This window comes from Ictidomys tridecemlineatus, chromosome 4 (genome assembly GCF_052094955.1).
Source record: "Ictidomys tridecemlineatus isolate mIctTri1 chromosome 4, mIctTri1.hap1, whole genome shotgun sequence".
NCBI lineage: Eukaryota > Metazoa > Chordata > Mammalia > Rodentia > Sciuridae > Ictidomys > Ictidomys tridecemlineatus.
This window is the reverse complement of record NC_135480.1, coordinates 121,687,356-121,697,574: the sequence shown is the minus strand read 5'-3', so window position 1 is coordinate 121,697,574 and position 10,219 is coordinate 121,687,356.

The following is a 10,219-nucleotide window of genomic DNA, read 5'->3' as shown; positions in this document are numbered from 1 at the left end:
TTGATACATTCAAATGATCTCTCTTGGAACATACTCAGTCTTCTTCCTTTTTGAGTTGCTGCCCAACATTCCAATGGATTTTTTAACATAAAATTTATATTTTTAGTTCAGAATTTGATTATCTTTTACAGTTTGTATCTCTCAATAATATTTTTTGTTTACATCTCTTTCCACTCTTCCTTACTTCCATATTTAATTCTGCATATTTAAGTCTGACATATGTTTTTTGTGTAATATGTCTTAAGTTGTTTTTTCAGGATTGGTTTAGGCAGATTCATATTTCTCTTTTGAGTAGGTAAGGCTTCCCTTTTTTATTCATTGTGATTATTTTGTTTTTGTTTGAAAATTGGACATTTGAAGAACAGCCACTATGCCTCGCATTTGCAGACTAGATCCACACGGGGAATCCATTCAATTATCAGCCAAGCTATGGGTCAATGTTCCCTGGGCCTTTGTATGTGGTTTTTCACCGATTCCCCAGTGTATTTTATTTGTTCCCTTTTAATTGTCATTACTTCTCTGAGAGTCCCACACCCATTCTCTTGGACCTTTGATAATCTATTATATTTACTGCCCACATTCCTTGACCCTAGTTGCATTAAGTCTGCAGTCCTCATGCAGATCATAACCTTGTATCCAACATGGCTTTAAACTTTAATATGCCTGAGATCTAAAATATGTTACACCTCCTTTCTGAACTGAATGCTTGTTAAGTGAGACAGAAACCAGTCTCCCAGAAGTCCCTTCTAAGACTCCAGTATGTTGAAAATAGTGTTTATTTCTTTAGTCTCAAGGAAGTAAGTGGCAGTGGATGGCTTGCAGAGAGTGGGCAGAAGGGAATGTGCAGAAATTCTATGCATTATCCAGAGCACTGCGAGTCTCTCTCCTGCTTCTGCAACAAGATGGTGGCTCTTAGCACACCTAGCAGGGATAATTCTGGTGTAACAAAGCCTGTAGTTGTGTTTCCAAGCCTCAGCCAGTGTCACAAGATGGAAGCTGACCCAATGAAAGATGGTAGTGACAGCAGCAGAGGTAACCCAAGATGGCAGCACAGAGGTCCCAAGATAGAGGCAAAAGCTTTCAGGTATGGGTTTGAAAGGGTGGGCATTGTGTTGGTATTGGGCAGGGTGTTGGGGATGTAGCACTAGTGGTGTGCGGAGCTATGGTGGGAAGCTCCCTGCTGGCTCTGTCTGTTGTTTCACGGTGGAGGCTACCACACGGGAATGGCTGTGGTGATGGCTGAAGTGTCCTAAGATGAGGCAAGCTGCAGTAGCCACGTGTTGGTATATGGAGGGCCGCAGTGCAGTTGTTCCTCTGGCTATATGTGACTATAGGCAGGAAGGTCCTGATCAGAGTGAAAAATGGGAGTGATGTTCATGAATAGGTTGAGATACTAGGTATTAAAGAAACAAAAATTTTCATGAAAAGGTGTATGTTGAGAGCCACAGCCGAAGGGGCCCCAGAAAACTTCCAGCTGCAAGCAAACTTCCAGCTGCCAGCTGATGATTGGCTCACAGAGACCCCAGCAAACTTCTAGCTGCCAACTGATTGGCTCCTCTGCGGTCATGCTCATTGGGTTGTTTCCCCGCCCTCTCAGACCACGGAGCTGCTCATTGGGGGATTTTTTTTTTGGATCTGCCCATGCACCCAGCCAATTGGCCTCAAGAGCAGGAAGAGTGGGAGAGGTTGAGAGGCTTGTGGGAAGCCGGTGGTGGCAGTTGGGCTCTGAAGGTTTTCCTGAAGTGCTGTGTGGTTTGGCATGTGTGTTATAAAAATCAAGTTTGTTTCTTTTGACAAGTGGCTCCTGAATTGTGCCCAGCCAGACTGCAGCAAGTATAGGCTCTCTGGTCATCTCTTCACTTACTGATTTAATTTTAGGCTGCAGCAGATTCAAGACTTACTGCCTAGTCGCTCCCTGCAAACTTTTGGATATTGGTATATGTGCATACATTCTTCCTGAGGCTTTGGAATTAGAGACTAATTTTCTGGGATTTTAGGCACTCTGCATGTATTATTCTCACCTCTGCCCATAGCTGATCAAACTTATTAGGGAAGCCTGTGTATAGAGTTTCACTCCATTACTAAAAACCTCTGTTGTACCACCCCTACCCAGAGCCTCAGTGCATGTGCTGGAAGGAGATGGGACATATCATCTTCTCTTCTGATATTTTTTAGGCTTTGAGAGGTGACTCAGGAATCCCAACTTTTGGTGTGACTTTTAATCAGTCTCAGTTCCCCACCCACCCCCATTTGATTTGAACTTGTTTTAATCACAATCTTCATGGTGCATCATAGGGCACAATGTTGGCAGGGGCCAGGATAGTTTGGAAATATTTGCTGTGTTCTCTTAGGTTCTCACTACAGCCAGATCTAGCATCCTCACTTCAAGCTGGATCTCTGCCTCAGGTTTAGGTGCACTTTTCAGACATGGAAAACACATGGAGCACTTTTCAAACATGGAGAAACATGGAGCACTTTTCAAACACCAGCTTGCTGTGTGCCCTCAGTACCAGCTAAGTTTGGAGGCAAAATTAATGTACTGCCTTTCTCTCTATAGTAGAGTTTCCTTTTCCTCTATAGTGATTGGGTGTCCCTGCTGCCCTGACTTTTCTGCCAACACTGGCTTGACTGTGATATATTCTTTCTTATTCTCTGTTCATAACACTAAAATTTTTGGTTCTCTCAGAGTCTCTGATGTCCATTATTGGATTATTATGATTTTCCTCATTCCTTAATCACTAAAATGAGAAATATTCCTGCTTCTTCCATTGTGAACTGCAAGAGTAACTGGGAAGTATAGCCATTCTTTTTCTTGTGTCTATGTCTTGAATTGTTTTTTCTATGTTTCTATGTTTTCCTCTAGCATTTTCAAAGGGTCAGATCTTACATATAAGTCTTTGGTTCATTTGAGCTGATTTTTGTAAAATTATTTTCTATTCTGACTTCAGAAAGTGGACCTAGTCTATATTTCACTTTTATTACAGGTTTTAAAGATTTCCATTTTACTCATTCTCTGAGGAACTACATGACAATTTAGGTTTCCAGAGAAATAATAATTGTGTGTGTGTGTGTGTGTGTGTGTGTGTGTGTGTGTGTGTGTGTGTTAGATAGAACATGGATTTATTGTAAATATTTTACTCCCGTGACTGGTAGTGGGTGGGCTGGTGAATTTAAATTCTGCAAGGTCTATCAGAAAGCAAAAGATCCAGGGAAGAATTAATGTTGCAGATCAAATTTGAAGGCAATCTTCTGGCAGAATTCTTTCCCATGATCTGTCAGTCTGTTCCCTTAAGCTTTTTGATTGATTGGATGAGACCCTCCTACAGTGTATGGTAATCTGTTTTAATCAAAGTCCACTGACTGGAAATATAAATTCCTGTCCCTTCTAAAACAAAAACTTTCTAGTAACATCGAACTGATGTTTGACCAAAACTGCTGGGTACTTGTTTCTAGGCAAATCAGTACATAGAATTAGCTATTACAGTAACATTTAATATCTAATTTATAGAATCCAGTATGTTCTATGATGGACACGCAGAAAATTAAGTATGGCTGAAACTCAAACACACATAGTAAAATAATTTTCAGAGAATTTTAAGAAGGCAGTTATGATGTTTGCCTGAGAAGCAGAGAACTGACTGATAGACTGAATTACTTCCACTTTTACTTGGCTCTCTCTTCAACCCTTACATGTAATGTGCTTACCCCACCCCAAGAGATACAACCCAAATGTTCATTGACTGCCAGAATAAAGTCAAAATTCCATATCTCTGTATGATTCACACCAGTCCACATGTGAGACCCAGTTCTACCCTCCTTAAGTCATGGTAATAAATTCTAAGTACCAGGTTTCTAAAGATACAAGCATACAGTATTAGGCATATACAGCTCTATGTAGAAACTATAGAATGAGGTATGTATTGTGATTTGGGTCTTAAATATCTACAAAAGTCCTATAATGTAGATGTTTCCTCACTAACCTGTGGCAATATTGAAAGGTGATAGAACCTGTAGGGGGTGGGGCCTACTGGAAGGAGGTAACATGATTTTGGAAATGCTTTTAAGGGGGATACTGAGACACTGACTTCACTTTGTCTGCTTTCTGGCTGCCACGAGGTGAACAGCATTACGGCAGAATTTGGTCCCTGCCATGATGTTCTGCCTTGCTGGAGTCTGCAAAATCATGGAGCTAATCAGTTTTACATTGAATGAAATTTCTGAGATATTCAGTCAAAATAAAAGTTTCTTCCTGGTAATTTGTTTAACCTTATATATTCTGTCAGAGCCACAGAAAGCTGACTAATGTAGTGAGGCAGATAAGACTAAAATACCTGCCACTGCAACACTCCTTACATGTTTCAGGACAGATGTTTTAATGTTCTCTTTTATGGAGTGGAGCTTATTACTTTATTTAACAATAGTTTCCTCATACTATGGTTTCTTTCAGTCTTTTTACATGATTCTTGGGTTTTTTTCTCTGAAAAATTCTACTTTTATCATCCTTGGCCTTTTCTTTATTTTTTATTTTTATTTTACATTTTTTGATAGTTGTAGGTGGGCAGAATTTATTTATTTGTTTGTTTATTTATTTATTTATTTAATGCAGTCCTAAGGCTCAAATCCAGTGCCTCACACATGTTAGGCAAGCACTTTGACACTGGACTATAACCCAGCCCCTTGGCCTTTTCTTAAGTAGACATTGAACAATATGACTGAGTAGTTAGGTTTCTCATCCAGATTCCTGCACCTAGATAATTGGGAATACAAGGGTTGTTTTAAGTGTTAAAGATATTTTATACCAGACTGGGAGCTATTCTGATAAATATCTTCTCACAAACATTTTCTTAATTCATACAATTATTCCTTACTCACTCTCCCTAATTCCATGACATACCCATGGTAACTAGAATTAAATTCCACCCAGAAGGACACTATTCTATTGAGCATATTATTCATGATATAGTCAATAAACAATATTCGCACTTGAAATTTGAATTTAAACCTGTGTATGTGTATAAATAAATAGATGCATTATATACAAATATATAAAAACTTATACAAATATATAAGTATATATTTATGTATAGTTACATATATATAAAGAAAGGATAACTACTGAAAGTGTAAATGAGGACTACAAGATATAATAAAGCTTTATTCCAAGGGACAAGGGAAAGTGAATAAGGAAGAATTGTCAATACACAGAAGAGGGTTCTGAGGCTTAGATTCATTGTTATGCACAAAGGAACTTGAAATGCTTCTAGTGCCAGAAGTTTCCATAGATTCTGTGAGGTCCACTGCAGTTATCTGGAAGGTGGCCAGTGTTCCCTTCCTGTACACTCCTTGTGGCTATTGGTGGACATTTATTAGGAAGATGATGGGGGCCGGTTGAGCAAATGGTGGTGGTGCAGGAGGGTGAAGACCCAGGTACCCATGGCACTTATAGTTCCAGGTTTCCCCACTGGCTAAGGCAGTCAAAGTGGTCCTCTGGGTGGAAGCTGCTGTGAGGAATGGAGCAGGAGGGTCCTCACCCCTGGGGCCTTCCAGTTGAGGTGCCTGAGTGAGGGCACCCTTCTGAATGTGGCTCTCCTGCCCTCCACTTGGCCAATGTTGACAAAAGTTGAATTGCCCAGCCACACACAAAGCAGGAACACCAGCTCCTGCTGCTATTCATATTTAAGGGTAAGGAGACTACACCTGTGGATTACTCTGGGAGATTGGTGCAGTCACAGGAGGCAACACAGGCAGCACCCAGAATGGCTTGTGTGTTGGCACAGGAGCAGAGGGAAGACATGGCAGGTCTCTGAGGGGAGACATAGGGGAACCAGGTTCTGCCTGGTCTCAGCACTCGAGATGCTGTGGAAGCAGAGTAATGGGATGTGGCAGTAGGAGTGAGGCTCCCTGGCCTTTGTCACTGGGCATCTGAGGACAAATCGCAACAGCTCAGGGTCTTATGGGCAGGGAAATCTTGTGGATTGCAACTTTCTCTGAAAGAAATTTAGGCTTTATTCCTCCAATCAAAAGTTACATTCAGAGAAATCTTGATCCCAGTACTCAAAGATTCCCTGAACATGGTCTATAGTGACACCTCAGCTTTCCCTGACTTAAAGGCCCCTTGGCATTCTTTGCTGACAATGGATCAGCCTCCTAGGCATCATGCTGAAAACTGACTCTGCTGAGTGGCAGCATTCCTCTCAGAATTCTCACCAACAGGAAGGAGACCTCCCTTCTCCAGGGAAGTTCCAGGCCCTCCAAAGGCCTATGTGAAGGTAACAACTTCATAATTTATGGTTTCATCACCTCCTCAGCCTGCCTTTTGCTGATTCTCCTTGGAAAACCCTCTATTTCTTTCCTGGACTTGCATAACTAAACAAAAACAACTGAATGAAAATTTCTCCCCAGCTAGAGCCTGATGAATCGTGAAGTCACCAGGAGCAAGCACATCCTGCCCAGAGTGTGGGTACTTCTTTCAATGCTTCTAACCACAAACACAGGTAGGGACACAGACTCTGGCCCCTCAGTGTATCTGTAACCATGGTTTTCCCAAGAGAATTCTTGACACAGCAACAAGTAAACTATCACTTGAATATTTTGGCAGGAGGTACAAAAGCCATGGTTGTAGAACTGTTCTCAAATTGAAATGAATAAAGGCAGTGGAGATTTTATTTGTCCCATCCACGGAGCCGCATGAGAAATGACAGTTTTAGTTAAGAATATTCTAAATAAAGCAGAAAGAATGTCAATCATTCTTAAATCTTGAATCATGAGAGAAGTAATGCTAAAACTGAACACAACAGGACCACATTTGCACATATCAAATAAATGGTGAAAAGAATTGATTAGGCACAAAGGTATTTCAAATTGGTGGGAACACATATGCAGGATTGGGTTTGATAGCTAAAAGGTAAGGGATTTTTTTGAGCTGATAAAAGTGTTCTATATTTTATTGTAATCATGAAATTGCCAATATGGTGGCAAACTCTATAAAAACTTTCAAATTCTAATATTTGATAGGTGATGTGAGATATGTGAGTGTCTTCCTAAAGTTTTTTTGTAATTATCTATAGCAAATATAGTAACATAGTAGCAGAACATACATCAGATGGTTGAGCAGTGTGCCACAGCCTGGCCAAGATTCTAGGAAACAAGAGACTCTGATCAGTCCTGACCAGTGCACAGAGATCAGGAGGAGGTTCTTAAACTGAGTTTCAATAAAGGTACAGCTCAAAAAGGATACCAACAAGGGGCTAGTTTCTTTGATCACTGTAATAAAGCACAGCTTTTCTTGTTTGTTTTTTTAGATTCTTTTTTTATTGGTTGTTCACAACATTACAAGCTCTTGACATATCGTATTACATACATTAGATTCAAGTCGGTTATGAACTCCCAATTTTACCCCAAATGCAGATTGCAGAATCACGTCAGTTACACATCCACAATTTTACATAATGCCCTATTAGTAACTGTTGTATTCTGCTATCTTTCCTATCCCCTACTATCCCCCCTCCCCTTCCCTCACATCTTCTCTCTCTACCCCATCTACTGTAATTCATTTCTTTCCTTGTTTATTTTCCCATTCCCCTCACAACCTCTTTGGCTATGGGTGTCCTATTAAGGAATTTGGAGCCTGACCCCACAATATGTAGATCTGAGCTAACTTTTTCTTCTATCAGACGCAGAGTCTCTGATTTGATATCAAGCTCCTTGATCCATTTTGAGTTAACTTTTGTGCATGGTGAGAGAAAGGGATTCGGTTTCATTTTGTTGCATATGGATTTCCAGTTTTCCCAACACCATTTGTTGAAGATGCTATCCTCCCTCCATTGCATTCTTTAGCCCCTTTATCAAATATAAGATAGTTGTAACTTTGAAGCACAGCTTTTCATTAATGCAGAGAGTGGGTCTTGTTGGTGGTATCAGTTGATGATTCCCTAGTTTGCTGCAACTTCTTCCCCTAGAAGTCAGGGCTGGTCCTCTCATCAGACCATCTACTCAGGAAGACCTTGGTTATGCTGGGGTTTCATCCATCCTAACTGTCCAACATCACTCAGGGGAGGAGAAAGAAGCTGTGTTAAAAAATACTGTTTCTAGGTTTACTTCTAGAAATCTGATGAATGGCACAGGGGCCTGAAGGCTGAAAAGTAGCTCTCTATCCAAATGAGAGAGGAGCTCCCAAAGTTGTCAAGAGGTACTTGAAAAAAATTGGGCCCCTGACTGTGGTGGCATGGAACCTGTGTCCTATGAAGAACCATGGAGTTTGATTTTACATGACAGATCACAAACAACTTCACCTCCAATGAGTTTTGTGCATGTCTATACTCACCCCAGTACTTTATCCCATAAATATCACTAACCTTTGTCCTCCTTGCAATTTAATTATTCTTCTTTGCAAACTTCCCCATTTTGTTCATTGGCAAACCATGTGGTATGTAGTTTTATTTTTTTCACATTGATTTGTAGAACTTGATTACATTTGGGGCAGCCACACTCAGTATAGGTCAGGCTGGGGCCAAGGTGGGGCCAACGCTACATATGGGAGGGTTATAGCACTGTGTCAGTGGAGGTAGGTCTGTCTTGGGATGCAGTCAGGACCTCCAACGTGTTGTGTCCCCAATGAGTTCCAGGTCAGAACTGTAGAGGGGGTGGGAGAGGTGTGAAGGCTTGTCTTGTCCTCTCATCAGGACATGTACGCAGGAAGACCATGGCCATGCTGGGGATCTATCCAACGATATTGTCCATCTTCACTCAGGAGAGAAGAAAGATGCTAAGAAAAAAAATTCGATCCCCCCCCCTGCAGCCCCTGCCGCAGCCAGGAAGGCTCTTTGTCCCTCTCTTCTTTCGGCTGCGACCCTGCCCCCGGGATGTCACCGCTGCAACCCCGTGGGACAGAGGCCAGAGGCGGAGGAGCGAGTGTGGCTCGGGCTCCGTGAGCGGAGCAGGGCGGGCTCAGTCCCCAGCTGCAGCGGCTGCTGCTCTCACTTCTTGTTCTGTTTTTGACAGCTCAGTTCTGTTCTACTTTGGGAAAGAGAGAGGAAGTCAGATGCCCTTTTTAAACTTGCTCTTCAAAACTCATCTCCTGGGTTACTGTTTTACAGAGTTAATATAAGAGTGGAGGCAACTTTGCTGAAGATGAAGATTATACCATATTAGAAGAGTTTTTTTTCTTTCAAAAGTCTTGATTGTTAGGAGGCTTATCTTCAGTTACTGCTTTTAAATCAAGTCTGTTTGCTTCATCAGAAATGTTTTTTACAATCTCAAGAAAAAATATGTCTCAGAAATTGAGTTTACTGTTGCTGGCTAGGACAAAAGAATCCTTTTAAAAAGCTCCATGTGTATTCAAGGAGTGTGCTGGATTCATGGAACTCTTAATTCTGTATATAAAAATTGAAAATGTTATTAGTTTGCTATCAGGCAAGTCTCTTCATTGCTGTAATATATCCTTAAAGGAAATTCGATAACATGGTTAATGTAGTATTAAGCAGGTAGATGGTCTTGTATAAATCTTTTGAGTTTGAGGTGAAGCTGAAGCAAAAACACTAAAGACATATTTGTTTCTATAAAATATTTATTTACGTATGTAACTTGTTTTTTTTCAGACAAGTGGAGAATATTGTTATTGATTCATTCTGTCACTTGTTCTGTTTGACTAAGTAGATGTAACTGTTTGACTAAGGCTATTAGAAAACATGTTTTACTTCCAGGACTCTATTTGGTTACTAAGATATGAGCAGAGAAAGGAAGTATAATGTTGAAATGTTTTGAAATCATGACCCAAAGAATGTCTTCATTTGCACTATCCTTCAAAATAACTGAAGGTTAATTATTGTATATTTTTAAAAATTACATTTGTAAGAGTATAATATTGAAATGGGTAGCAGCCACTGTCCATAAGCTATTCTTAACATTGAGGGCAACTTAATAACAACATTAAAATAGTATGCTTTAATCACATACTTATAATTTTCTTATATATATTCTAAAGAGTAAGAGATATTTTTATGATGAAATTAAAAGTAACTAAATTATTCATGATTTTTTACATATGAGTGTTGCTTTAAAAGTTCAATCCCTTAGCTGGGTGCAGTGTCCCATGACTGCAGTCCCAGCGGCTTAGGAGGCTGAGGCTGGAGGATCAAGAATACAAGGCCTGCCTGGGCAACATAGTAAGAACCTGTCTAAACAAACAACAAACAAAAGAAACAGCATTTAACCCCTTGAG